The 24,752-nt window shown below is 47.5% G+C and overlaps 1 protein-coding gene across 5 annotated transcripts in view; it reads left to right on the top strand.

Moving 5' to 3' along the window:
- Positions 1-317: 317 nt before the first annotated feature.
- Positions 318-24,752, top strand: part of Zfhx3 (zinc finger homeobox 3) — a 246,152-nt gene continuing 221,717 nt past the window's right edge. For 2 of the 5 annotated variants that reach the window (XM_074055741.1, XM_074055739.1), the window contains exon 1: positions 10,702-11,060. The gene's annotated coding sequence lies outside the window, so the exon portion shown is untranslated. Of the gene's footprint in view, positions 445-10,700; positions 11,061-24,752 lie in introns of those variants that run through there. The other 3 variants (XM_074055740.1, XM_074055743.1, XM_074055742.1) reach the window with 3 other exon arrangements.

The following is a 24,752-nucleotide window of genomic DNA, read 5'->3' as shown; positions in this document are numbered from 1 at the left end:
CTGCCGCCGCCGCCTCCTCCTCCTCCTCCTCCCGGCCGCAGCCGCCGCCGCCGCCTGCTTTGCATCCCAATTACAGCCTAGAGCCGCTGCCGCCGCCGCCGCCGCTTCTCCTCCGTGGCCCCTGCCCGCTCCGGGGGCTGTAAACTCCCCGCCAACCATGCTGCTCGGCGGCAGCGGCGGCGGCGGCTCCGGCTCCCCGGCTGCGGCCGCCTCCCGCCCCGGGCTCCGCCGAGCGCGCTCCAGCTCCGCCGCCGCCGCCGCCGCCAGCAGCGCGTCCTCCGCCGCCGCCGCCGCCGCCGACCCCCGCCAGCCGCCGCTGCTGCTGCCTTGATGGGCTCCGCGGCCCGAGCGCCTCTTTTCGGGATTAAAAGCGCCGCCAGCTCCCGCCGCCGCCTCCGTCGCCAGCAGCGCCGCTGCAGCCGCCGCCGCCGGAGAAGCAACCGCGTAAGTGGCAACTTTTCCCTCTTTTTTTTTTTTTTTTTTTTTTCTTTCCCGCCGCCGCCGCCGCCGCCTGCTCCTCCTCCTCCTCCCGCCGCCGCCACCGCCCGGACGCGGGGCTCCTCGGGGCGCCCGGGCTGCTTTGCATGGGGCTCGTCCTGCCCCCTCCCGGCTCCCCGCGCCCGGCCGCCGCCGCCACCGCCGCCGCCCGCCCGCGCTCCCCGCGCCCGCGCCCTGCTCGCTCGCTCGCTCGCTGCGTCCCGCTCGCCTTCCCCCTGCGCCAAACTTTCTCTTTCTCTTTTTCTTCTTCCTCCTCCTCCCGCCGCCGCTGCCGCCGCCGCGGAGCCCGGGCCGCCCCCTCCTCCTCCCCGGCCTCCGCGCCGCCGCCGCCGCCAGCGACCCCCGGGAGGGTGGAGGCGCCCCGGGCGAGGCCCGCGCGGCGAGTTTGGAGGCGCCGCCGGGCAGGGCCGGGCAGGGCCGGCCAGGGCGCGGGGTGGAGGGCGGGAGGGCGGCCGGGGTTCCAGAGCCCAGACAAAGGCGGCGGCCGGCAGTCCGGGGGAGGGGAGGGGGTCGGCGGTGCCGAGCGCCCCCGCCCCCGCCGCTCGGGTCCCCAACTTTGCCCCACCCCGAGCGGCGCCTCGGTCTCGGGTTGAGTCCGCCGCGCGGGGCGCGCACCCGGTCCGGAGCAGCCGCCGCCGGGCGGACGGACGGGTGGACGGGCGGGCGCCTGCCTTCCCCACTGGGGCTTGACTTGCCGGGGCGGCGGGAGCCGGATCGCAGCCCCGGGGTCTGGAGGGGGCGAGGCGGCCGAGCGGTCCTCTCTTTACCTGAGCGCCGTCCGCCCTGCCCCAGTGGCAGCGCCACGAGCGCCCAGAGGGGGCTCTGCCCCGGACACTAGGGGCTCCCGGGGGCGCGGGGACGCGCCGCCGGCCAGGGCCGGAGCAGCCTAGCTGGCCTCACTTCCTCCACCAGCTGAGTTGAGACATCGGGTCCGAGGATTGCTTTTTTTTTTTTTCCCCCTTTTTTTCTTGCTTTTTTTTTTTTTTTTTTTTTTTTTTTGCTCATGCGAATCTGGGATTGTTTACGTTCGGTTCCCCACTCTTACGGCTAGCCCGGCTCCACGAGATGGAAAAAACATGTTCCTGAATTTTGTGTTATGCATTTTAATGCATAACCTTTTGCCTGTCTATTGGAGAGTACAGCTAAAATGTATTTTATGAAGGGTATTTAAATTGCGTACGGATCCGGGACGCCTAGGCTTCATGTGGCGCTATTAAAATACGCCTGTATTTTACTTTGTGAAATAATCTGTTGCTCAGAGTCCGACTTGTGTGAAATGTGCAATTCCTTCGACTGTGGCAAATTCTTTGATTACAAGTGCTTTCAAAAATCACCCATTCTTAACTTTTCCTCTCTCGTCGCTTTGAAGTAGGGTAAATATGATAATTTTTATTGGTCTCAATTATTGAAACTTGATCTAAGGACTGTATGGAAGAAGAAGACTGATTGCCTTTTTCTGGCCTCCAATTCTAGTGACTTTTAAAAGGGGGTTTGTTAAGTACCTTTGAAGAATATGACATACGGTGATCGCTTGGATGTAATGCAAATTACAGGACATAAATTAACTTTGGAATTAAAAGAAAAGAATCAGACCCTTTTAGAGGGGACAATTGAGGATTTATTATTTTTTTTAAAGATTAATTTTTTTCTCCCTACTTTGGGTGAATGGCTAGTTTTAGATCAAGTTATTTGGCGGTCCTCTGAAAGAAGTTTGGGAAATGGGAGGGAAGAGACGATTGATCCCACTCTGCATAATCAATAGGGCAGCGTGCTGCTATCGTGTACCTACATTTACTGTAAATTTCTACGATATCTGCTGTGTGGGTGCTCCAGTGCCTTGCTTGGCTTCCTCCAGCAGATTTAGCGGCAGAACAACCAGAATTTATTGCCCAGTCTTCCGGAACGATATAGGGGAAGTCCACTCCATCGTGCCTCATTTTAAAACCCATTCATTTCATGTTGTGTATGTGTGTCTGTCTGTCTGTGACTCTGTTTACATGTGGGGGTTTCAAAGGCTGAAGCCCCAAAGTATAGGTGTCCTGTGAGTTGGAGGTCAGGGAACTATCCCAGGGCTCTTGGGGTTGGGAGTTCACTTATTGAATTATTACTTCCAGGCACTTTTCTAGTGTTACAACATTTGATTTCTTTAACTAGACAAGTAAACTAGAGAGAGGAATATAAAATAGTAATATACTAGTGATGGAAAAAATGTCACAAGAGTTGGTGTGTGTGTTTGTGTGTAAGAGAGAGATAATATAGACAGTTATCTTACAGTCAGTCATGAAAGCTTGGTAGGTAAATCCATATTTGGAGATGATTTTGAAATAGTCTAGCAAATGGTGCACGACAGGGTTTTGTAAAAAGTGTACACAGAGTCAGTTTTGAAAGGATTGTGGTTTGGGGAGATGAGGTGTGGGCAGGAAAACCCACTGGAGGCCAGCAGCCTTCCTCTGTCTGTGTGTCTCCTCCCTTCCCCCTCCCTGGGTTTTAGTTTTTAATTACTTAATGCTGAAACGCACAGGGCTTATATAAATATTTGCAAATGCTCTTTCCTATTGATTTCTCTGAATAAACTGCCCTGCTCTGGTCCAGAGTGGAGGCGATTCAGATCTAGGGACTTTTTAAACATATGAAGTCTCTGGAGGAGTGTATGTGTGTGCTGGTGGGTAGTTTCAGACATGAAGATTTTCATGGTGGTGGTGGTGGTGGTGGGGGTATAAGGAGAATTCAGGCTCTCAGAATTCAGTTTGAGAAAGCTGGACTGGAGCTGGCCCCTTGGCCTGGCAGTCCTGACAGATGTGTGTGTGTGTGTGTGTGTGTGTGTACATACTGGGGGAGTCTGAATGCATTTACACTTACCCCCCCCCATTAAATATGGAACAGTTTTTCTGGCCTTGGTGACTGCCTTCTCAGGGTCACGTTGAGTTAGAATCTGACCCAAGGTGCAGGAATCCTGCAATGGGGAAATAAAAGAATATACTGAATGGGGTTAGGTCAGCTGCTCAGAGGCCAGAACCCCTACAGCTTCTTTGATTTTATTTTTTTTTGTGTGTGTATATTTTAGGCTCCTCCTGCCATGTTACAAATTGTGCCTCCCCCTCAGGTGTTTGCTCAGTAGCTTAAAGGCACCAGAGCTTCTGCCTATATAGACCTATGCTCCCAGCAACAACAGAAAACCCACTGTACGGAATACAAAACAAAACAGGGGAGGAGGGAGAGGAAAAAAAAACCTATTGAGTTCAGGCAAATAAGGTTGGGTCTCCAGATCCGATTACAAAGCAGCTTTGAATATGCAAGACAGTGCACAAGACCAGTTATTCCAGTTACAACAAACTATTAAAAAGAGAGAGAGAGAGAGAGAGAGAGAGAGAGAGAGAGAGAGAGAGAGAGAGGAGAAAAGAAAAGGCATGTTTAGGTCGTAATTTGTTAGTACAAGGAAAAGAATCCCACATAAAGCTTCCTTTTTTCCCCCCTCCCTTTGCTGGCTTCACACAGAATCCACTCACTCTTTTCAGATTTGTCTACTGTATAGGTTCTTTTATTAAAATCTTTTGGGTTTAGGAAGATCGCTGCAAGCAACACATTTTCTGTATTTTTTTACCCTTTATCTTAGAGGAGAGTTGGCAGGGGTTCTGTGGTTTGCAGTTACACAATATGTTATCATGTTTTTAATCACTAAATCATTGCAGTGGTTATAGATTTACAGTCCTGGGGTATTACAGAGAGAAGCAACGGCGGCTATATAGATGCTTTCAAATTACACCAATGTAAACGGAGTGGGGGCTGTTATGAATATGGTTTGCAGACTTCATTCTCCCCCCCTTTAGTTCTTTTTCTATCTGTGATTTTTTTTTCAAATTACATGGTTTGCTTAAAACAAGCCATCCCTGCCCTTACCACATATTCTTTGTCTTTCGCACCCCCCACTCTATTCCAAAAGAAATAATTTTCATTTTAGACCTATAACCCTAGATAAGCTACAATTCAAACTCTTGAAATAAAACTTTGGATCACAGGCTACAATAATAACAGTGAAAAGTGTTGATTTCCTAAGAAAATCTCTTGGTTTCCATATCGACCTCCTGGATAGGGGTGGAGGGTTGATTGCAAATCAGAAGGTAGGAGGGGCAGAGAGAAGGGAAGCCAGGCTTGTGGCACTCAGAAGGTCCTGTCATCGGAAGCCCACTTTCAGCTTCTGTTTTTCATATTATTATGTAACAGAATCCTTGGCAACATTAAAAATTCAGTATTACAAGCTGATTGTAATGCTGCCTCATTAGACAACGCTGTCTAGCCTTGTATTAAGTGAAACACAGAACTTGGCTTTTTAGATTATAAACACCAATAAATATTAAGGCTCAGTAGAGGGGGGAAATAGTAACTGGGTTTTTGGCCTTCTTCTGGTTTGATCTCCCCATCTTCCCATCATCCAGCTTCTTCCCCCATCCCCCACCCACCTCATAGTAACTGTCTTGTGCTTTCTTGTTGGGATGCTGATGTGTCAACCCTGGTGACATTTTCGGAAGGCTTTTTATAGAGTTATCTCATGTACACAAAGGGTTTCGAAGTTTGTTTTGTTTTGATCTGCAGTAAACAGGTCCTTTGCTGTGCTGATGTCATTTCCGTTCATATTTGAGTTGTTTATTGTGCTTCTCTTTGCAGGGCCCTCTCATCCCTCCCCCACCTTGCTTCTCAGCCAGAGCCTGTGGCTGCCTTGGGAAGGGGGATGCGCTCCTTAGCAGCCAGGTCTGGGTTCAAAGGCTGAGGATTGCCAGTCTTTGCTTCGTCCTGGGGTTTGCCGGCTGGGGAAGCCCCTTCCAGCTTCCACTGTGGTTAAACACTCCAACATGCACTTGTCCTAGGATTTTCATGGCACTAGGTGATTCATCCTAGTTTCCTTTCCTGTGGCATCCACCCCTGGCCCCTGCCACACCTTGTCTGGGTCTTTAATACAGCCCATTGTCCACTTCTCTAGGACCTCATTCCCCCTACCCACTAAAAAGAACCCCAACCTTGTAATGACGACTTTGAGACTTTGATTCACTTGCAAATCTGAAGCTGGCATTAGGGACTTCATGCTGTGAAAAAAAGAAACTGTTTCAAGGCCTTGCCACCCCCCCCATTCCTATTCCTTGTTGTTTCTTTTTTTCCCCTTTGCTCCCTGCCTTTTCCCAAATATAAAGGCCAGCCTGGTGTTACTAAAAATGACCATAATTTCCATGTGATCTACAATTGGAACCCCCTTCTTTAAAAAAAAAAAAAATGCAAGCACGAAAAAAAGTAGGGTGGGGAAAGGAAAGAGGAAAAGCTGACTGTGTAGGCCCCAAAGGCCTTCCTCTAATAGGATGATGGGCTTTAGGTTAAAAAACATATTATTGTTTTGTTCTTTTAGGTTTAGAAATAATAGGGAGAGAGGGAACAGCAGTCATTAGGAAGTTCCCTGAACTGCTTTCCAACTAAGACGGGTGAAAAATGAACCAGCACTGACACTTGGCTCCCTGTGAAAGCCCTGTAACCTCTCCCCCCTTCCGTGGCCCTGGCCTTTTGTTCCTGGAGAACGGAGCTAAGGTACTTTTTCTCCCAGACCAAAGGCAGCAGGCAAGGAGTCCCCTTGTGAGCACATCGCCTTTAGATGGCCTTCTCATGGTTATTGTCAATGCAGAGTTCCCCAAACAATTGCTCTGGGGGGACACAAAAGCAAAAACATTTGTCCTAGTTTTTTAACCTCTTTGTTTTAGTTTTTTTTTTTTTCTTCCATCCATTCTTTAAATTTCACAGTTTCTATTTGTCTATAGAGAGACAAACGGAACAGCATGAAGCACATTTTACCGTAGGCCTCACTGGCAATTGGAACAGCCTCAATAGAAATCCAAATTCTAAAACACTGACTGACTTGGAAGGATATGTGAAATTTCAGCTCGGGGCTCTGAAGTCAGATTAGCACAGATTTCCAACAAAAATGCACTAAAATGGAAAGATAAAGAAAAATGGGATTCAAGAATTATTTGGAGGAAAGCGAGAGTCATCTTTTGTTTATCTTTTAGCATCCCCCCCCACCTTACAAGTGGCTGCTTGCTAGGGAAGAATTGACACCTATATTAAATTTTTTATTAAAAAAATCTGATCCTGGTTATTGTGCATCTGAAGTAGTGCTAAATGGATGGTTTAAGCTTAGGAGTGGAAGAACTGGTTGGTATATACCATAGAACTGATACTATGTTGAGAAATTTTTTTAAAAATTAGGATTTATATAAACAGGCAACAACCCCTCCCCCTTTTCTTTTCCTCTCCTGTTTCCTGTTTCCTTTTTCCTTTCTTCTGCCTCCAACCTGCTTCCCCTCCAAGAATTCAGTGGTTTGCATCAGCCCAGTGTAAAGGGATCTGTCAGACAGTTGGGGATGGCCCAGGAAGAAAATAGAGGAGTCCACCTCCTTTTTTTCCCTTTGCTCTAAACAAAGCACCACTCTCTCCTGTAATGCATGGACTCTCATCGTGATGTTGTCCTTAAACATCTGTCTGCCTTTTCATTGAAATTCTCAATTTCAAGGTTTAGAAACACAAATGTACGAATCCCTCTGGGTATAAAAGTCTTGTATGGCAAATCCTCTGCCCTTTCAGAAATAATATTTTTGTTATAAAGACAGAGAGTGAGTGCTTTACCTACCATTTAAAGCAGTTTTAAGGCCACTTCTGAATTTGTTGCTTTCTTCAGACTTGGGCTTTGCATCTTAAAATTATTTGGGAAAAACTCTTTTGAATCACAGCTTTAGAAAATAAGGTTACTCATTTGTGCCTGTCTTGTGCATGTCACTGACGGATTTAGGGCTGAGTTGGGAAGGGTAGGTAGGGAAATTAGGTAATGTTCTACCTATGATTTGGGGGTAAAAATTAATCTATGCAATTAGCACTGCTGTGACACATGAAGGCCTTGAGGTTCATGTCAGAGAAATATGAATGAAAACATCTGTGTGCAGGCTTTGGTGCTCCAGCCTCCACTGGCTGTGCAGGTGAGCATAGGCCGCTCTGAAGAGCTCTGAAGATGGCCTGTGTTCTGTATCCTACCCAGGAGAAGCTGCACTCAGCAGGTCCCAGCCCCCTAAAAAACTATCTTCAAATGATGGAGTGAAATTCAGCCCCAAATGTGCCCTTATTTATTTTGGGGACATTTGTTTGTGTCTTTTTGCCCTTTTCTGTGTTTTTCTTTCTTAAAGTCTCCAGATCATTTAAGCACAAGTTTTAATATCAATGGGGATGTATAATTTAATAAAAATAGAAGGATCTGGAAGGATACACAGACCCAGCTAAACCAAAGTGTTCTATGAAGAAGGGCCAGAATGCTGACATGCACTAGATCTTTGCTCAGAGATCATAGTTACCTTTGCTGAAGTGAAAGGATATAGCATTAGAGTATGTATGGTGTGTGTGAGAGAGCAGGTTTGGCTGGGTTGGATCATTGTAATTTGCCAGCCTAAGCTAAGCACTGGGGGCAGGCCTCTGGTTTGGAGAATGGGTAAGGGGAGGAGTAAAGAAGGGGTTAGCGGTCCCAGATTTATTTTTAAATATTTATCCTTTTGGCTGTTGCCAATTACGCTTTCCAGATTTGCTGAGACTGGCTGTGGAGAACTGGGAGGGAAGAATTGCCTCTTCGTGGAGTGGGTTTATTTGTCAACAGTGTTCAGGACGGAGCAATGAGAATGTCACGCTGTCATTGTTGGGCAGGCCGTGGGTTTAACATCAGGCAGCTGGTGTTGGAAGAGCTGGGCCTTCCAGAACTTGGGGACAATTTGCAATATGTATTTCAGAGAAGCTGTTGTTTCCATATGTCAGTGCAAGAGTTGCAAATTCCCTCTGAAGAGGTCTTGTTTTTGCTAATGATGAAAATAAGTTTTCGTCAAGGTAGCACCTCAGCTTTTGTGCAGTCCCTTGGTATAGTTCATGATTTTATGAAGGAAGGCCGTAAGTTACCTGCCTGTGTCTTACCTATGAAAATTTTGCTGAGAACAAAGGCAAGCTTGAATAGGCCTCACCATGCATACAGTGGCTGCAGGATTAAGATAAGGAAAAGGGACCCAGGGTCACTCACAATTCTGCTTGTGAGGCCTCTGAGGTGCAGGAGGCCAGTCACCCAGGGCCTTTGACAGTGACAGAATTGGGCAGAGCCCCTCAGGGACTCTTCCAGCACCTCTCCCATCCTCCCAAGATTTCTGTATAGTTCTTTGGGTCTTTTAGCTTTTATTTTATTGAAGGTACTTACGTGAGGCCTCTCTAAGTTCATGATGTCAACCAGGTTAGGAGGTTGTCCCCTGTTTATAAAAGTTATAGCACAATTAGGGTTTTTTTTTAAGTATGAACATTTTCTTGTCTTTAATTCATCAGATAGGACATAGTTTGTTTCCAGGTGAGGGTCTGGAGTCTTCATTTTTCCAAAAGGATTTCCAGGAGTACCCGTGTGGTGGGCCACATTTGCTTATGCTATTGCTAGCATTGTCACCTTCCTGTATCATTCGGTTACTTTTTCAATTAAATGATTGCCTGGTTTTATTTAAGGTGTTCCTGACTCATGTGGCTAACTTAAATAACTGTGTTTTGAAAACACCACCTGTTTGTGGGCCCGAGGTCAGGTGGTCTGGAAACTGCTCTCCATGGCCCTTCTCTGGTTTACAAAATCATCCTCTACTTTCCTTTTCAGCTCTCTTATTCCCCCACCCTGCCCTGCTCTCACTGAATTTGACTTGTGACTGAATTTTGCTTGCGCCCTCCATTTTCCCCAGTTGGACAAGTTTCCCTAGAGGCATTCTTTTCTCCCAGGGCCCTAGCTGGAAAAAAAAAATTTTTTTGCAGTCTCTTTTCTGGACTAAAATATAGAGAGGGGTTGTCAGCACCCGACAGATTAAGTATTTACATTAATTTGAAACCAGATTCTACTGTTCAACATGTTGTCTACATTTTTTGGGGGGGGGGGGGTCACAAGGGTTTGTACCAGCCATGATCCCCTTTTTCTCTCTGATAGCTTATGCGTCATGCTAATACGATTCCATACGTACTGCTCTTCGCCCAGCGAGCTTATTATATTTCTAACACTTGCATGGTTCATTATTGTGCAGTAGGAAAAGACTCTCCAGGATGCAAGGCCAGCCTGGGTGGGTGGTTTTCAGAAAGGGAAAAGCAGGTGTCTTTCTTTCTATGCTGATCCTGACTGAGGGTGGAATTCTGACTGGGAGGACAGGGGACTTCCGGAGAGATTTCTGTGGTACTGCCTTTGCGTATCAGAATGGAAAAGGTGAACTTGGGGAGATAGGAAAGGGCTGAGTTATTGCTTTGACCACTGGGGCGACCACATTAAATTTCACCCTAGTGTAGAATCTCCCTGGGAAGGGCATGATCTCTACCACTCCTGAAATGAAGTGGTTCACAATTGTAATCTGTGACTCCCTTTCTTGTCACTTCTTTTCTTCTTCTCTTCCTAGGTTTCTCTTTTTCTCCTCTAACCTAAAAAAAACAAAAAACAAAAAACTCCTTAAACTTTCAATGGAGAGGAGGGGATGTTTTTACAAGTTTCTGCAGCTGAAAAACAGAAGTGCTCTGTAAAGCAGTTAATAGGATGGGTGTGTGTTTCAAATAAATTCTTGTCCACATTGGCTAATGTCCCCATGCTAGAGTGGCCTGGCTCTGACGTGGACAGGGCCCAGAGACGGATGGCTCGGGTTCGGAGGCCCCAGGCTGCTTTTTTTGAGGCTGAGGGCGCGTCCCTTTCTTCTCCCTCGATTCTAGGCCGGCCCCTGACTTTTGATGAGCGAAGGGTCAGTGCCTCTGGGAGGACCTGGCTTTGTTCCCGCCCGCCGGTTCCCGGGTCTGCGTAGGCCAAGTCGGTAGGGCCCCTGTCCCTGGGCGGTCAGGTTGGGCCTGCCCCTAGGCCCGTGCCCTGAGTGAGCGCGGCCCAGCTCCCGGGCCTGGCACTCTCGCGTGTGTCCTCAGGTCCCCGCGCATGGCGCGGCCACCATGAGCAGCCTGGCCTGCGCACCCGGCGCGACTGTAGATGTCAGGCTTTGCCCGGGGAGCCAAGAGGCGGAGGGGCTGTGAGTTTCAAATTAACCTTCCGCTTTGTTGCTGTGTAATGTGGATCCCCGAAGGCCCCCCGCCCCGCCCGCCCCCCTTCCCAGGCGGCGCACTGCAAACTGCGAGTTGAGCTTCATTTACATAAAGCGATTCCGGGCGGGCCAGCGGCCGTAGAGGCAGCGGCGGGCAGGCCAGGGCCAGGGACGGGAAGGGGACTCAGCGCCCCAGTGGGTGAATCCCCACCTCGCCCGGGGACCTCCCTCCCTCCCTCCAGCCCGGCCTGCTGCCACCATGAGCGCCCCGCCCCTGCCGCCGGGCCCCTTGCTCCTAGCCTGCGCCACCGCGGAGCCCTGGGGGCAGCGGGAGGTGGGGAGAATGCCGCCTGGGGTGGGTCAGCTCGGGGCTCCGGTGCCGCTGGAATTTCCCATTGTCGCGCAGGGCAGCGTGGCCCCTGGACCTGCGAGCACCTCCTCCCTCCCGAGGTGTGCGGAGGCTTTGTGTGCCAGGTGAGTGCAACTGCCCTCCCCCGCCGCCCGCGCGCAGCCGGCCTAGCTGGAGGCAGGTGCCGCAAGTCTTGGCTGAACTTCCCATTCTCTTGGGGCATGTGGGGGAAGGGCAGGCTGGATGCACTTGAACTCCTGCAGTCCCATTGGAACCTACCTACCTACCTGGGGTGAGAGGATCTACATTTTGCTAGGCACAGAGCACTACCGTTCTTCTTCCTTTCCCTTCCTCTTTCCTCTCTTGCCTCCTGCCTCCAGCTTTTGGATTCATTCCTGCTTTCTGAATACTTGTGCTGCTGGTGTCATTTAGAACTTTGGGTTCCTTTGCCTAAAATGAGCCCTTTGGAGCCCCCAGAGAAGTCGCTGGTCAGTTTGAAACAATGTGAAGAATGTACCGGCTGTGGAGTAATTAAAGGGAGAATCGGAGTGTTGGAGCTGGAGGGCACCTTTGGAGATCATCCTGTCCACCCTCTAATTTTAGTTTGTTCTCATTCTGGAAAAACCAGAGCAGCATTTATTTCTTGGGGGAGGGTTGTGCAAAGGGAGAGGTAAAAGTTTTGTCCTGCTGAAAGAGAAGGAGTGCCCCAGTTAGGTCCGTGGCAGAAAAAATCCAAAAGTAATCTTTGGAGGGAAACAGGCTTTCTGGAAAGTGGTCTTTTCTGTTGTGGACATACCTATGTTAAGACAGGGAACCACCTCCAGGGCAAAGCCCACAGCCTGGGCATGGTGTGTTCTAGGAGGGAATGGCCCTGCACAGTATGCCCAAGTGACTTGAAGGAAACCCCCTGAGCAGGTGGATCCAGGAGGTAGCGCCCCTCCCCTACCCTGTGTGTCATGTATCAGGCCTCGGAGACGGTCAAAAGCCACCGACACGTAACTGAAGAGAGGACAGATGCCCCACCTGGGCACAGAGGGAAGGCCTGTCCTTCAGGCTAGGGCCTGCTTGGTGGAATGTATGAAGGCAATGCAAGGGAAACAGACTTGAGCCTTGAAGGTAGATAGAAAGTTACACATCATCTTATTTCTTCTCATGCTTTCGGATCCTAGGAGACAGGCCACTAAATAAATAGAATATAATTTAAAGTTCACCCTAGCTGGGGAAACTGTTTCTTTGCCATCAAACAGCAGGTGCAAGTTTGTAGAGTTGGCCCCTCGAGTCCCTTCATTCCTAAATTCAGGAGGTGTCAAACCTTCATGTTCTTTTAATGGCTGTGGTTTCTGGATAGGTTTCAAGGGAAACCCTAAAAATCATGAGTTCCAGTAGGCTGGGCCAGAGAGAGTGCTGTGGTCCAGACAGCATTTGAGAGCAAAACATACACCTTCCAAGGTAACCTGATCAAGAGAGGATATGGCAAGGAATGGGCCTGTTTCTTGTTATCAGAACAGCCATTGGCAGCCTGAGATTCTGAATCTGATGTGTTACCTCAACATGAAAACCAGGGAACAGGGGAGAGGGTGTGTGGAGAGTCAGAGGACCATGGTTCTTAGTCATTTCAGGGTTTAAGAATGGGTCTTTGGAGAGAGGCACATACCTGGACGTTTGCACACCTGTGTTTGTGTTCATTCTATTTCAAGGGGACCCCGAAGACACGCATTCAGAGAGTGTGTAGCCATGAAGGCCAAGAGCAACTTTTCCTCTTGCTCTCTTTCCTAAATTACAGTACTAAAGAGGTTGTCTGCATTTGGTTTCCTGCACAGTTTCAGACAGCGTGTAAAGTGCCTTTCAGAATGGGCTGGGGTCACACTTGGTCTTTTATTTAATTACCCAAGTGTTATTTAACAACATGGGGCAGATGCAGAAACAAGCACTTGTACATTTTCAAAATCATCCTTTTGGAATGGCAAGGAACTAAGTGACTTGGAGACCTTCTGTCTATATGACATGGGTCATTTCCTTTTCCCATCTCTCTTTCTCCCGCACTCCCTTTAAAAAAAAATGGCTGTACTTTTTATGGGATAGAGCTAAGGTTTTTCCATATCTCCTGAAAATGGTTTTGATTGCAAACAGAGAACTGTTATTGAGAAACACTTGCTAACTATTTCAGAACCAAAAAAGGCTGTGCTGCTTGCCAGCCACCTGAAACTTAAATTTTGGTTTCTTCCTTTCTGTCTTTCTTTTGCACAAGTGAATGCTAAGGGAGGGTGGAAAGGGCCCAAATAAAATGGTACTTTGAGCAGGCCTGTTTGGCAGGTACCAACTGGACAGTGAAGTACCTTTCTTCTTGCTGTTTTGGGACTGGATTTAACTGCTGTGTAAATTCACTGCCAATTGGACTGCCCAGTGGCAAGGAGCTAAAATAAGCAAGATTTCAGTTTTCATCACTATGACTTTAAATGATGTCTTATAGACTCTCCCAGGACAGGCCTGGCTCACCTTGGGTGACCCAGAGGGGGTTGGTTCAATTAGAATAAATCTGTGATTGCAGATTGCTAGAAAAGTATCCTCTGGGCTGGTGGGGATTTGGCCTAGTTTCTTCAGTTCTGGTCACAAGTGGTGTCCAAGGAACATGTCCTTATTGTTGCTGTGTGTTGTTCCTTTTCAGTGTTGTCTTATAGGAGTCAGGGCCTTTTGGCTTCTGAAGGGTTAGTGTTAAAGTCTGGAAGTACTTGAGGGCCTAAAGCATACTCTTTCCTAGGAAATAATTTTTATCCCAGAGTTACGAAAGTCTCATTTTAAAGAGTAAACATTTAAGTGACTAAGCAACATTTTATCAAAGTGTCAGGAATTGCTCCTACTACTTGAAGGCAGAGAAAGCAAGTTCTTTTTCTACCCACTTTTGAAGAGTCACTAGCTCCAGTCCTAAACCAAGGGACTGGTCCTTGCCTTGCAGGGAGGCAGTGGTGACCTGAGGAAGCTGGTGCAGGCCCTGCCAGCACTGCATGGATGGTGCACCTGATGCTCAGCAGCAGGGCCAACCTCAGAAGTACAGTATGTGTTGTGGTTTATGCTTTCATTGGTGATTGCAGTGCTTGCTTGCTGTCAGACTGGCCTGTTTCTGTAATGTTTGGACCTGTTGGCCTACTCTGGTTCCCAAGGCTGGTGTAATTAACCAGGACGGGGGCCTTGCTGCAAAAACACAACAGAAAGGCAGATTCCATTACAGTGAACTTCATAGGGTTATCCAAATGCCCTGGTATGAGCATTTGGTTGTAATGGTTATTGTTAGAAATCATGATACAGCTCAGAATTACCATCCTCTGCGTGAGTTAAAAAACTGTGGTCAGGGAACTGGGAAACCAGTCTTCGGGGAATCCAGGCCAGGGAATTCCTTTGCAGAAGCCAAATCTCAGTCAGATCCTAAAGGTGCTTGTTCTGGCTAAATCACAGTGTCCTGCGTACTTAGGTCACTCAAATTGAGAAACAAACACACAGAAGCTAAGGTTGCGTCAAACTGCCCAGAGGGAGGAGACCCAGGCAGAAATCTTGGCTCACTGGCAAGCTGCTTTCAAAATCCAGATTAAGGAGAAAAACTACCAAATCAACAACTGTCAGATTTATTTTCTATATGATTTAAAGTTGGCTGCCAGACTGTTCTTTTTGAACATGTGGAAAGTGACAATCAGATGTTAGACGGCTTTATTGTTTTGGCTAATGTGGTAAATGACTTTTACATGGCCAGGAACTGAGCACGCCTCCCATTGATAGCTGCCTTGTGTTAAGGCTTCGCAAGCAGTGACACATGGGGATGTTTTTCTCTGGTTTTCATTCTTTGGGTCAGGGGACAGGGTGGTGAGGACAAGCCAGGAGTCTAGCAGTGATAGGTATGTTTCTAGAGAGTTCTTTGCCCACGGAGGTTGCTCCGGCTGCGCATTTGTAACATTTAATGGTATCCCCTTACCTTGATAGCTCTGCCTTTCTTTCACCCTTAATTTCTAGAGTTTTTGCCTTTGCCAAGGGTAGGGACACGAAATGGAACAGGAGACATAGAAAGTTGGTGAAGTGGTAAATTCAGCTCCGTTTTAGAGCAAGACTCCTGTTTTGTTGGTGTTAACCCCAGGCAGGGCCTCTTCACAAAATTCGTGGACTTTATCTGTCTTTTGGGAGAGCCCTTCTCCCTTCCACCTTGCAGACTTGTCAACATGAAGATTAATGTTGAGTGTGAGTGTGTGTGTGTGTGTGTGTGTGTGGGGTGTGTGTACCTCCTTGGCCCACCCGTGTCCTAGGGAGGGCTTAGGTGGTTCAGCTGCCCACGCTTTGAACTTTATTATTAATACTTGTACTGCCTTTAAGATTTTTTTCCCTCCTCTCCCCTCCCAAATCAGGTCTAAGGCTTCTAGGGAGGGGAGAAGTAAGTAGGGCCAAATATGTATGCTCCTGTCCCTTCTGCTTGCTGGTGGTTTGGGGCTAGGGTTTCTCTTCCTTTCTATTCTGCTTGATTTCTGGGAGGAAGGGAATTACACAATAGCCTTAAAGGCTCTCTTAAATGATTAGCTTAAATTTAATCTTAAATGGGTCTTTTAGGGCAACAGTTAGAACTTTATGGAGTACTTTGGGTCATCTGCAGGGCAACTCAGAGTCCAGTATGAATTCCAACTGGGAAAACTGGCTCCTTTGGGCAGTGTGAAAAGACGGTGGAATTTTCATCTGCTGCTGATTTCACGCACTGTCCTAAAAGAGACTCGGCCACAAACCTTTGATCTGGGAGTGAGACCCTGCCCCCATGCTTTTGGAGGCAGGAGCTGTTGACTGTCCAGACATCCTATTCTTTTGTGTATTGATGGGAAAAAGTATTCAAGAGAAGTCTTGAGTACCTGGGCAGATATGCTGTGGTTGAACATGATAGGGGATGGGGGACAGGGAGGGGATAATGTGTAGGCTTCTTAATGAGTAAGAAGGAGACTTCATTGGTAAGAAGGGCTGAACTACTTTGGGGGTGGAGAACAATTTTGCTTATTTCTTGGTTCTTCCTGACTCCATCAGCAATGCGACTGGAGTCAAATTATTCTGAGTATTTGTTGAGCTACATTGTGGATACACTGTCTCCTGTGCATGCCTCTGTCACAGGCTCTGCACTTGAGTGTTGAAATTTCAGCTCAGAGGCCACTGTGTGTCTCTCATTTGAACCTCCTGATCAGAGTGACTGGTGTCAGATTAGCCAAGTGCAGAAAAGACCAAGGACTCTAATTTGATACTTGATTTCAGCCCTGCGGTCTCCCCCCGCCTCCCCCCAAAAAAAGTCTTGTTAGTGACTGTTCAAATATGCAAGTCTCCCTTTGTTTTCTGAACTCTTTAAACAGAGTTTACACGCCCGTATGTGTAGACATGAACTTAGTTGCTTCCCGCATTTATGGTCTCTAAGTGGCCCATTTTGAACAACTTTTCTTTTCCTGACAACTTGTCCAATAGAAATACGCAAAAGAACACATGGGCACTTTTTTCCCCCTGTTCCTCAGCAACTTTTTAATTTTATTTTATTTTTAAACAGTTTTTCTTAACTGCTCAAGAAACAATGCAAGCCTCTTCCGCTGTTTTAGGCCCCGCATCCTAAAATGCTCTTTGGCTCTGGCCTTGGTTCTTAATGCACATTTGGCTGGTTGGGGACTGCATTTTACTTGTAACACATTTCTCTGTGCAATACCTGCATCCCGTTAAAGGGTCAAGTCAACTTCTGGGCATGTAAGGAAGAGACCCATGGATTACAGGATGTGTGTTGGGGGGTCACTCACAAAGCAGTGGCTTTTAAATGCCGGGTTCTTGAATAGTGTCACTTTATTTTATTGGACATACAATGATTGGTGGGGATGCATTCACGAGCTTCAGCTGATTTACCAGACTGCATGAGCATGTGTGGCCTGGGCCCAGGTTGCCTACTTTTTCCTGAGACAGTATTTCACTAACTTTGTAAATGCAGTTCCTGGTAAAGTGGCATAATGCCTTCTTCAAATAGGAAGTCAGTGGGTGTGAAATCCACAGGAATCTTTGGGGAAAGCAGAAAACTTTTACAGCTTTCAGGAAAGGACTGTCAATTTATCTTGCCCTTGCTGGGGAAAACTGTAAGAATTGTCCAGTTAGTAGAGAAATTGGGCTACAGGAAGTCCTGGTGCAAACTCCCAGATGTCTAACTGGAGGGAGGTGTGGTTTTCCTCATTGGTGAATGTATGAAGTAATTACACAATAAAACAAGGAAGTACAGGATCAGAGTGCTGCTTGTGAATCCTGTCTTGAAATGGGGGTTCTATCATCCGCACTCGATTTCATGGGAGATGCAGAGATGGATCAAAATAGCCTGCTCTTTGGAAAGCTGGCCTCTGTTCTTCACTCTTGTTTGATACAGTCAGTGTGAGGCCCAGCTATGCTGCTACCTATACCATATAACTTTGGACCAATCACTTAACCTCTCCAAGCCTCACTTATTTTGCCTGTCAAATGGGCATGATCCACACCTGCACCTCACATATGTAGTGAGAAGGCAACGAAATAGAAAACAGGGCTTTATGACACTTAGCACATTGAGTAGCCTCTCCATAAATGTTAGTCTCTGCCCCATAGCCTTTCCCTTTTATTTCTTGTATTCCTGCTGATGGCCTCTGCTGCCCTTCCTCTCCCAGCACCCTGCTAGAAACTAAAAGGTCCAGCCTTTTTTCTGTTTTTCACCTTTAGGCTGAGAAGGAAGCCAGCTCTTTCTGACATTCTGCTAGTGTGCTCAGGAGTGCAAGGGTCTACAGTAAATACAGTGTCTTGAGTCCTCTCCGGTCCTTTCCATGTGTCCCCCAACCTTAGGCTGGCAGGCGGCCTTCTAAGTGAGCAGCTCACTCAATGACCCACCTAGAGAGGCCTTCCCAGGCTGGCTTGTATATGCTAATAGGCCTGACTTGTCCTGGCTTGTTTGTAGTGATTTGTGGAGGCATTTATATGCAAATACTATCAACTTGCTGAGTTACTTATCATGTGCCTCCCCCCACCAACCCCCTACCTTGCCTCCCAACCTAGCTGGCCTGTTCTTATTCAGCCTTGCACTCTTCCTGTCTTTGCCACCTCCGCCTGTTGCCCTGTCCCCTTCCTGTACTTGCAGGCCTGGTCACAGTTTCTTCACGGCTGTGCTGCCTGTCATCGAGGAACCTGGGCCTCTGTGTGGTTAGGAGTGGCAAACTGGGCATGCCAGTGACAGTCCAGTTCCACCACTCAGGGAAGCCCAGCTCTTGTTGCTCTGAGCTTTAAACCTCATTGCTTCCCCAACACCTCCTACTCCAACCCTGCAAAACAGAGAGCTGCCCAGACATATCAATCCTTGACAAAATTATTACCGTTATTTTCATTTTCTCATATTGTTTAGACCAGGGAAACTTATTACCAATTCTGAGGCCTGGAAAGAAGCCATTTTGCAAAGGAATGTCCTCTCATCCTTCCTAGGAATTGCCTGGGGAGGTTGACTCGCCCCAGTGGAGGACATAGGATAGAGGTTCTCTTGTGTCTCCTGGGTAAGAGACAGTAGTTTCCCAGCTCTTCCTCCCAATCCCAGCCTGTGAGTTGAGCATCTCTGCGTTTGTCATTTGTCTCATCTGATAATCAGATGTTACTATTTGCTTAATTTCAATGTGCTAGGGTTTGAGGTAGTGACATTTCATCCTCTAGCATGCTGACCAGAGGGAAATAAGAGTGCAAACTCCTGTGTAAATGCACATTTGCTAATAGGCACATTAATAAAAAGTATGAAGAAGCAGGTGAGATTAAGTTTGAAATAGTTTTTTATGCAACCCACTATTCCTCTATGACATAACGTTCTCAATACTTGGGATTAGCCCTCTTTCCAGTGCTCAATAGTTATGGGTGGGTGGAAGCTACCACATTGAATAGCTCTGCTTTGGAATGACTCTGGTCCTTTTCAGTGTGAGGCCAAGTCATTTTCTATAGTCACTGAATCACAGAAGTTTTTTTTCTTTTCTTTTCTTTCCTTCCTTCCTTCTTCCCCCCTCCCCCATCCTCTCTCTTTCCCCTCTCCTCTCTCTTCTTTCCTCTCTCTTGTGTTTTAAAGGGCTTTATGTTTATTCTTTTTATGGTAGGGCCTTGACTGCACAGATGTGCATGGAGCTGAGGCCCAAGAAACTAGGCCTGTAATCTCTGGGGACCTCCTCTGCCTCACTGAGGAAGGTCCCCAGGGCAGCACCCTGGCTGAGCCTGGAAGGAGGGTAAATATTCCAGGGACTCAGCGGTACTCTACATCGAATGGACTAATGGTTTAGGTTAATTTTGTGTACAAGGTCCCTTTTGTTGGGTGAAAGTCCACAGCTGTGACCAGAAATCTGGGAAGGGCCTACTGACTGGGATGACCTTGTTTCGGAAAGTCTAAATGCATACTCATGGCTGAGATCTAAGAGGGTGATGTATGTGTGTGTTTAACTGGGCCTACAGATAAAGTGAAGAGTATTTTAAAAGTTACTTTAGTGCAGACTCCCAGATAACTGTGTGCCTGGGGCCAGTTACAATTTATGGCCAGCTGGTAGTCACAGCTGTGTGTTGCCCTCACTTTATCTTTTGAGTACAGGCTTTGTAGCTTAACTGTAGTGCTCTGTTTGTTTATCTTTTTAGGGGGGGGCGATGGGGATTTTGATCAGGTTTTGTTAGTGAAACATAACATTTTGTACTACAAAAGAGCTATTCACTTTTCTGCTACTGGGGGCCTTGGAATATGTCACTCCTTACTGTCCCTACTGCTTCCTTACTGACATGTGCTAGGGTTTTGCATTCTGGGGTTTCCAGGAGCCTGAGAGGCAGGTCTTCATCTTGAGCATTGCCATAGCCTGCCAAAGATGTGGGCTAGGGAGGAGGTGTGGAAGCCTTAATATAGCTCTGAGCCCCAGGTTTCTTTTCATCTCTGAGGTCAACCTTTTCCTGTTGCCTCTTGACTTACTGAAATTTCGCCACTGGTCTGGCCAGGACACCCAGCACGCTTTCCTAGTACATAGCCTTAGCATGGCGGGTCCCTCGCCTTTTCTGGACAATAGATGAGCATCCCATGTGATCTTTCATCTCTACACTGGACCATGTGGCATGCGGGTGGCATTTAAATTAAGTTCTTTCTTATTTGTGTTTGCTAAGGTATAGTTTTTGGGGGTCTTTTACTTTGGCAATTAAGAATAAAATGAAAATTCTCATCTTTGGACTTGATCTGCAGAAATAACTTTTTTGTTGATAGATTGGAGTAGGAGGTTTATTGATAACTTTTTTTTTTTTTTTGAGGGTGGGGGAATGTAGCCTTAGATTCCTTCAGGCCTTGCACTTTGCCTATTTGGTAAGCCACTGCCATCTGCTTTAAACAATTTATTTATTTATTTCATTTTAAATCCTCAAAGACAAAGGGACCTGGAAGCCCAGACCTGTCCTGCCACATTCCTGAGTAATTTGGTTTTGATTAACCCAAGGAGAGAAGTTGGTTTCTCCTAGCGACCAAGGAGGGACGGAGGGGATCAAAGTGCCTGGAGGGCCAGTTCCTCTAATACACGGTCCCCCTCCTCCTTCCCTCCGCTGGCCCCTTTCCCCCTCCTTTTTTTCCTTCTCCGCCACCCCTGCTCCCCAGCCTTTCAACCTCCCCCTCTTTAGAATCCTGAGCAGGAGTTACTTCCACTTTGTGACTCGCCTAGACATGGAAGTGTCTCAGAGAGCTTTGGGTGGACCAACCAGGGAGGAACCCCCACCCCATCTTCCTAAACTCCCCCTTCCACAAAGCTGCAGAGCACATTCCTGTGCTAATCCTGCTGTTGGAGGAATGCAAATGGCTGTAATTGTGTGCCCCAGGATGGGCCTAGCGCATCTGTGCAGCTTTTCTTCTCTGAGGAGGTGGCTAGAAAGTTCATTTACATAGAGAAATGAGACTGGCCTTGTGATCCCTCTTGGAAGAATAGGCACTGTATTAGGAAAGGATCCACATCTGTGTTGTCTGTGATCTCCCTCCCCCTGCCACTTCCAGGGTGTGTTTGTGCACGTGTACACTCCTACAGGGCACACTTTAGGGAAAAGTCAGTTAAAAGGGAGCTCTCTGATCTTGATAGTAAGAACTGAAGTTGGAGTAGGAGACAGGCCTTGTTGTGGGTCATCCTCCCACCACAAACAACTTTCCATTATTTTTTAAAACTTGCCCTAGGGCTCAGAAACAATTGACAACATCTTGGAATAGGTGTGCCATTCTCCTGAGTTGGTCTCACTGCTATCCCACCCCACCTTTTTTCTGAGTTAATACAGTACTTGGAGTTTGTTGATGGGTATTTGTATACTAAGATTATTCAGCCCAATTAGAAGTGTCACTTGGGAGTCAGTCAGTACATTGTAGCTTAAGGGCGAAGTTTGAGTTAGACAAGAAGAATTTGGACATTTCCTCCCACCTGAATCTGAAGTGAAAGCAGGTGGAGGTTCTAGAACAGGACCATCCAGTAAAAATTCAGAAGGAGTCGTGTAGCTAATTTAAAGTTTTCTAGTAGTCATTGAAAAGTTAAAAAGAAGCAGGTGGAATTAATTTTAATAATGTATTTAGTCCAGTATGTTAAATGTTATTTATACATGGAATCAATATAAAATACTATTAATGAGATGTCTTTGTTTTGGTATCAAGTCTTTGAAATCCTGAGTGTATTCTATATTTAGGCAATTCAAGCTAGCTACATTTCATAGGCTCAACAGCCCCAGTGGGCTGGTGGCTAACTGCTAGACAGGGCAAGTCTGGAGTAAAAGCCCTGCCCTGGCTCTTTTGAGACATTTAGTAGATGGAGTTGAGTCACCCATTATGCTCTGTCACCAGTGACCTCCATTTACTGGGACTCATTGGTATAGGCTGAGTCTGCACACAGCTCCCCTGACATTCCCCTCGGGATTGTTAGGTAACAGAATGGGATGCTGATGTGGTCAGCATCCTGGTGTGCAGATGGGCCATGGAGGTGTTCACCTGGCTTTGAAAGTCTGTCCCAAGGCAGAATACCACAGTGGCAACAAGGGGTCTGGCTCACATTCTGTGAGTTCTCATTATATGTATTGCAGAAATAAAATGAACAGGGCTGCAAGGAGTCCCTAGAAACTGCCCTTTCTTGAGCCAGGTGTGTTGGTACACGTCTATAATTTTAGTATTAAGAGGCTGAGGCAGAGGGATTGAGAGTTCAAGGCCAGTCTGGGCTGCTTAGACCCTGTCTCAAAAAACAAACACAAGCAAACAGCCTTTTCTTCTCCATGGGGTGCCACTAGTTTGTGGCAAGATTGCAGCTTGAATCTGGACATTCCCCTTGGGAGGTAGACGGTATGGTACTCACTTTGCACTGTGCTGACATCTTACATGTTTCCAGGATGGTGGCCCAAGGCCCTCATGCTTGGAAGTGACTTTCTTCTGGAGGCTCTAGCACTGCCCAGGAGGGAGGGGGGTAGAGGAAGAGGAGGCAGAGGAGCTGCCACTGTTGGCCAGATGACCCACTCCCAGCAGGAACCCACTTCTCTTCTCAGAGTGTTTATTTGGATTTCTGATTTCTCGGATTATTTTGATGGCATCCTATGGAAACCTCTTTCCCTTGTCTAGGACTGATGGATTTCTCTGGTTGGAGGAAAAGAAAGGGAGGAAACAAGGGTGACAAGGACAAATCAGAAATGGTCTTGCTTGCAATAAGAGATAGCGTAGAAGGAAGGAGTCCTGGTCCAGATTTTTTTGTTGTTGTTGGTGCTAGAGATTGTGCATGCTAGGCACACGCTCTACTGCTGAGCTACATCCCTAGCCTGACTTTTTTTTTTTTTTAATTTTAAAGACTGTTCAAATGCTGTTAATTGTTTTTCTCCTTCACGCAGGAAATGACTTCTCAAAGCTAAGAGACTTGAATCCTACTGACATTACAGCCCTTAGTACAATAAAATAGGAAAATTCTTGTGGTTCTAGCAGCCAGAGCAACTGTGAGCCATGTCTTAGGGAGCATGCTTCCTTCAGAGCAGTGTTAAGTGCTGGTGTCTTCTAGCTGCTGATCTCCATGTCCCTTTGTCAATGCATGTGATAAGAATAATTTCCTTAGCCATCCCGGTTCCCAGGGCCAGCCTCCGCTTATCCCAGGGCCTCCTCTGGGAGGTGTGTGGAACTTGCACCTCTGGTAAACTGAGAAGTGGGTGTGGATTGGGGTTTTTGGGGAGGGATGTATCTAATTCCTTTCACAGGCTGACCTCCTGGGCAGGCAGGGAAAAAAAATACTGTGAAAGTGTGAGGTGGAAGGGGCCGGCGCCGTCTCTGCTGGGGATAGAGCATCTCAGCTGTCTGACCCCGGGTGAAAAGTTCAAATCTGCATTTAAAAGGAGTGTGTGACCACCCCTCTCTTGTCCCCCAATCAAGTTGAAACTATTCACGTTTTCGAGGATATGATCAGGCCTTGCTTTTAGACATCAAACAGTTCCCAGTTAAATCGGCCAAGATCCCAAGTCCTCGAGATGCTGGGACTTTGGGAAGCTCAGAGAGGAAGTGGGGGCTCTTGTAAGATGTAGTTTGTGCCTCAGGATAGTTGGTGAGGACTGACTCACGGAGGCGCCTGGAAGGAGGGGGAGGTTTCTTCTTTGGCCAGACACTGGGTCAAATTTAACTCTTTTTTTTCCTTATAATTCTTGGCCAGGATCTCCAAGACCTTTGTGGGTTTTGCTGAGGTGCCGGGGGGTCTCTGGGCTGTGGTGTGGGCAGGTGGTGGCATCTGGTGGCCAAGGCCCCATCTCCACAGAGGTAGTGGTCTGCAGGCTTGGAAGAGGCTGCTCCTCTGTTTTGGCTTGTGGTATAGAATGCATTTCTGGGCCCACTAAGCAAGCTGCCAGTCCCCTCGGCACCCTTCTGTCGGTTCCACAAGCTGCTGTGGACTCAGGGACAGCCCTGTTGGGGGACCTAGCGAGGGGAGAAAGCAAGGTGGATGGGAAAGAGAACCTGGCCATGGAGTGAGTTTAGTGTGAGAAGGGGCTGACCACTGTCTTCTGGAATCCCCAGTTTACTCAAAGGCCCTACACCGAGGGGGTCCTGCAGTCCTGCCCAGATACTCCTCTGCTCAGCTCTGATTTGTTTATTTGAGCATTAGGTGAATGTAAACAGTTCAACCTCCCCAATTTTACATCCCTAAAGGGGCTAAGTGTGAATACAAATGGGCATTAGGCCCCTGCGGTGTCTCCACCTTCCTGGTGCTAACTAGCAGGTCTTTAACCTGCTGGGGGAGGAAGAGCAAGTCTGGATGCCTCTGTTTTCTTTTCTTTCCTTTTAATGCTGAGCTTTAAAAACTGGTGTTGTGAGGCCCCCCGTGGTAGGACACACAGTTTGAGAGAGTAGCAGAAGAGGTTTCTGTCCAGGGGAAGTTGATCTCTTGTTTGGGGAGGAAGAGAGGCTTTCTAGGTTCCTGGGGTTTTGTCAGTGGCCTGGGAAGCTGACCATTGGGTTAAAGTAGTCTTTCATGGTGGTCAGGTGGTAGAGCATATCTGTCTCCTTCTTTCAGAATCTTTCTTTTTGAAAGAGAAACTAAGAACAAAGCCCACATTGGAGCGTTTGGATGCCATGGTCACCAGAAAGGGGCATGTGTATATAGCACATTTTCTTGCTTTGCTCCCACTAAAATAGAAATCTTAGGAACTAAAGTCCGGAAAGCCATACCCGGCCAATTACCCACAAGCTTCTAGAACGTGCATTATGTTGGGGTGAATTAAACACTCCTGCCTCAGTTCCTGCAAAAGGTTCCCTTCCTTTCAACCAGAGGGACATTGTGACCTGCACAGAGAAG

Source organism: Castor canadensis, chromosome 15 (assembly GCF_047511655.1).
Source record: "Castor canadensis chromosome 15, mCasCan1.hap1v2, whole genome shotgun sequence".
NCBI classification, from domain to species: domain Eukaryota; kingdom Metazoa; phylum Chordata; class Mammalia; order Rodentia; family Castoridae; genus Castor; species Castor canadensis.
This window is presented reverse-complemented; position numbering and strand designations above follow the sequence as displayed.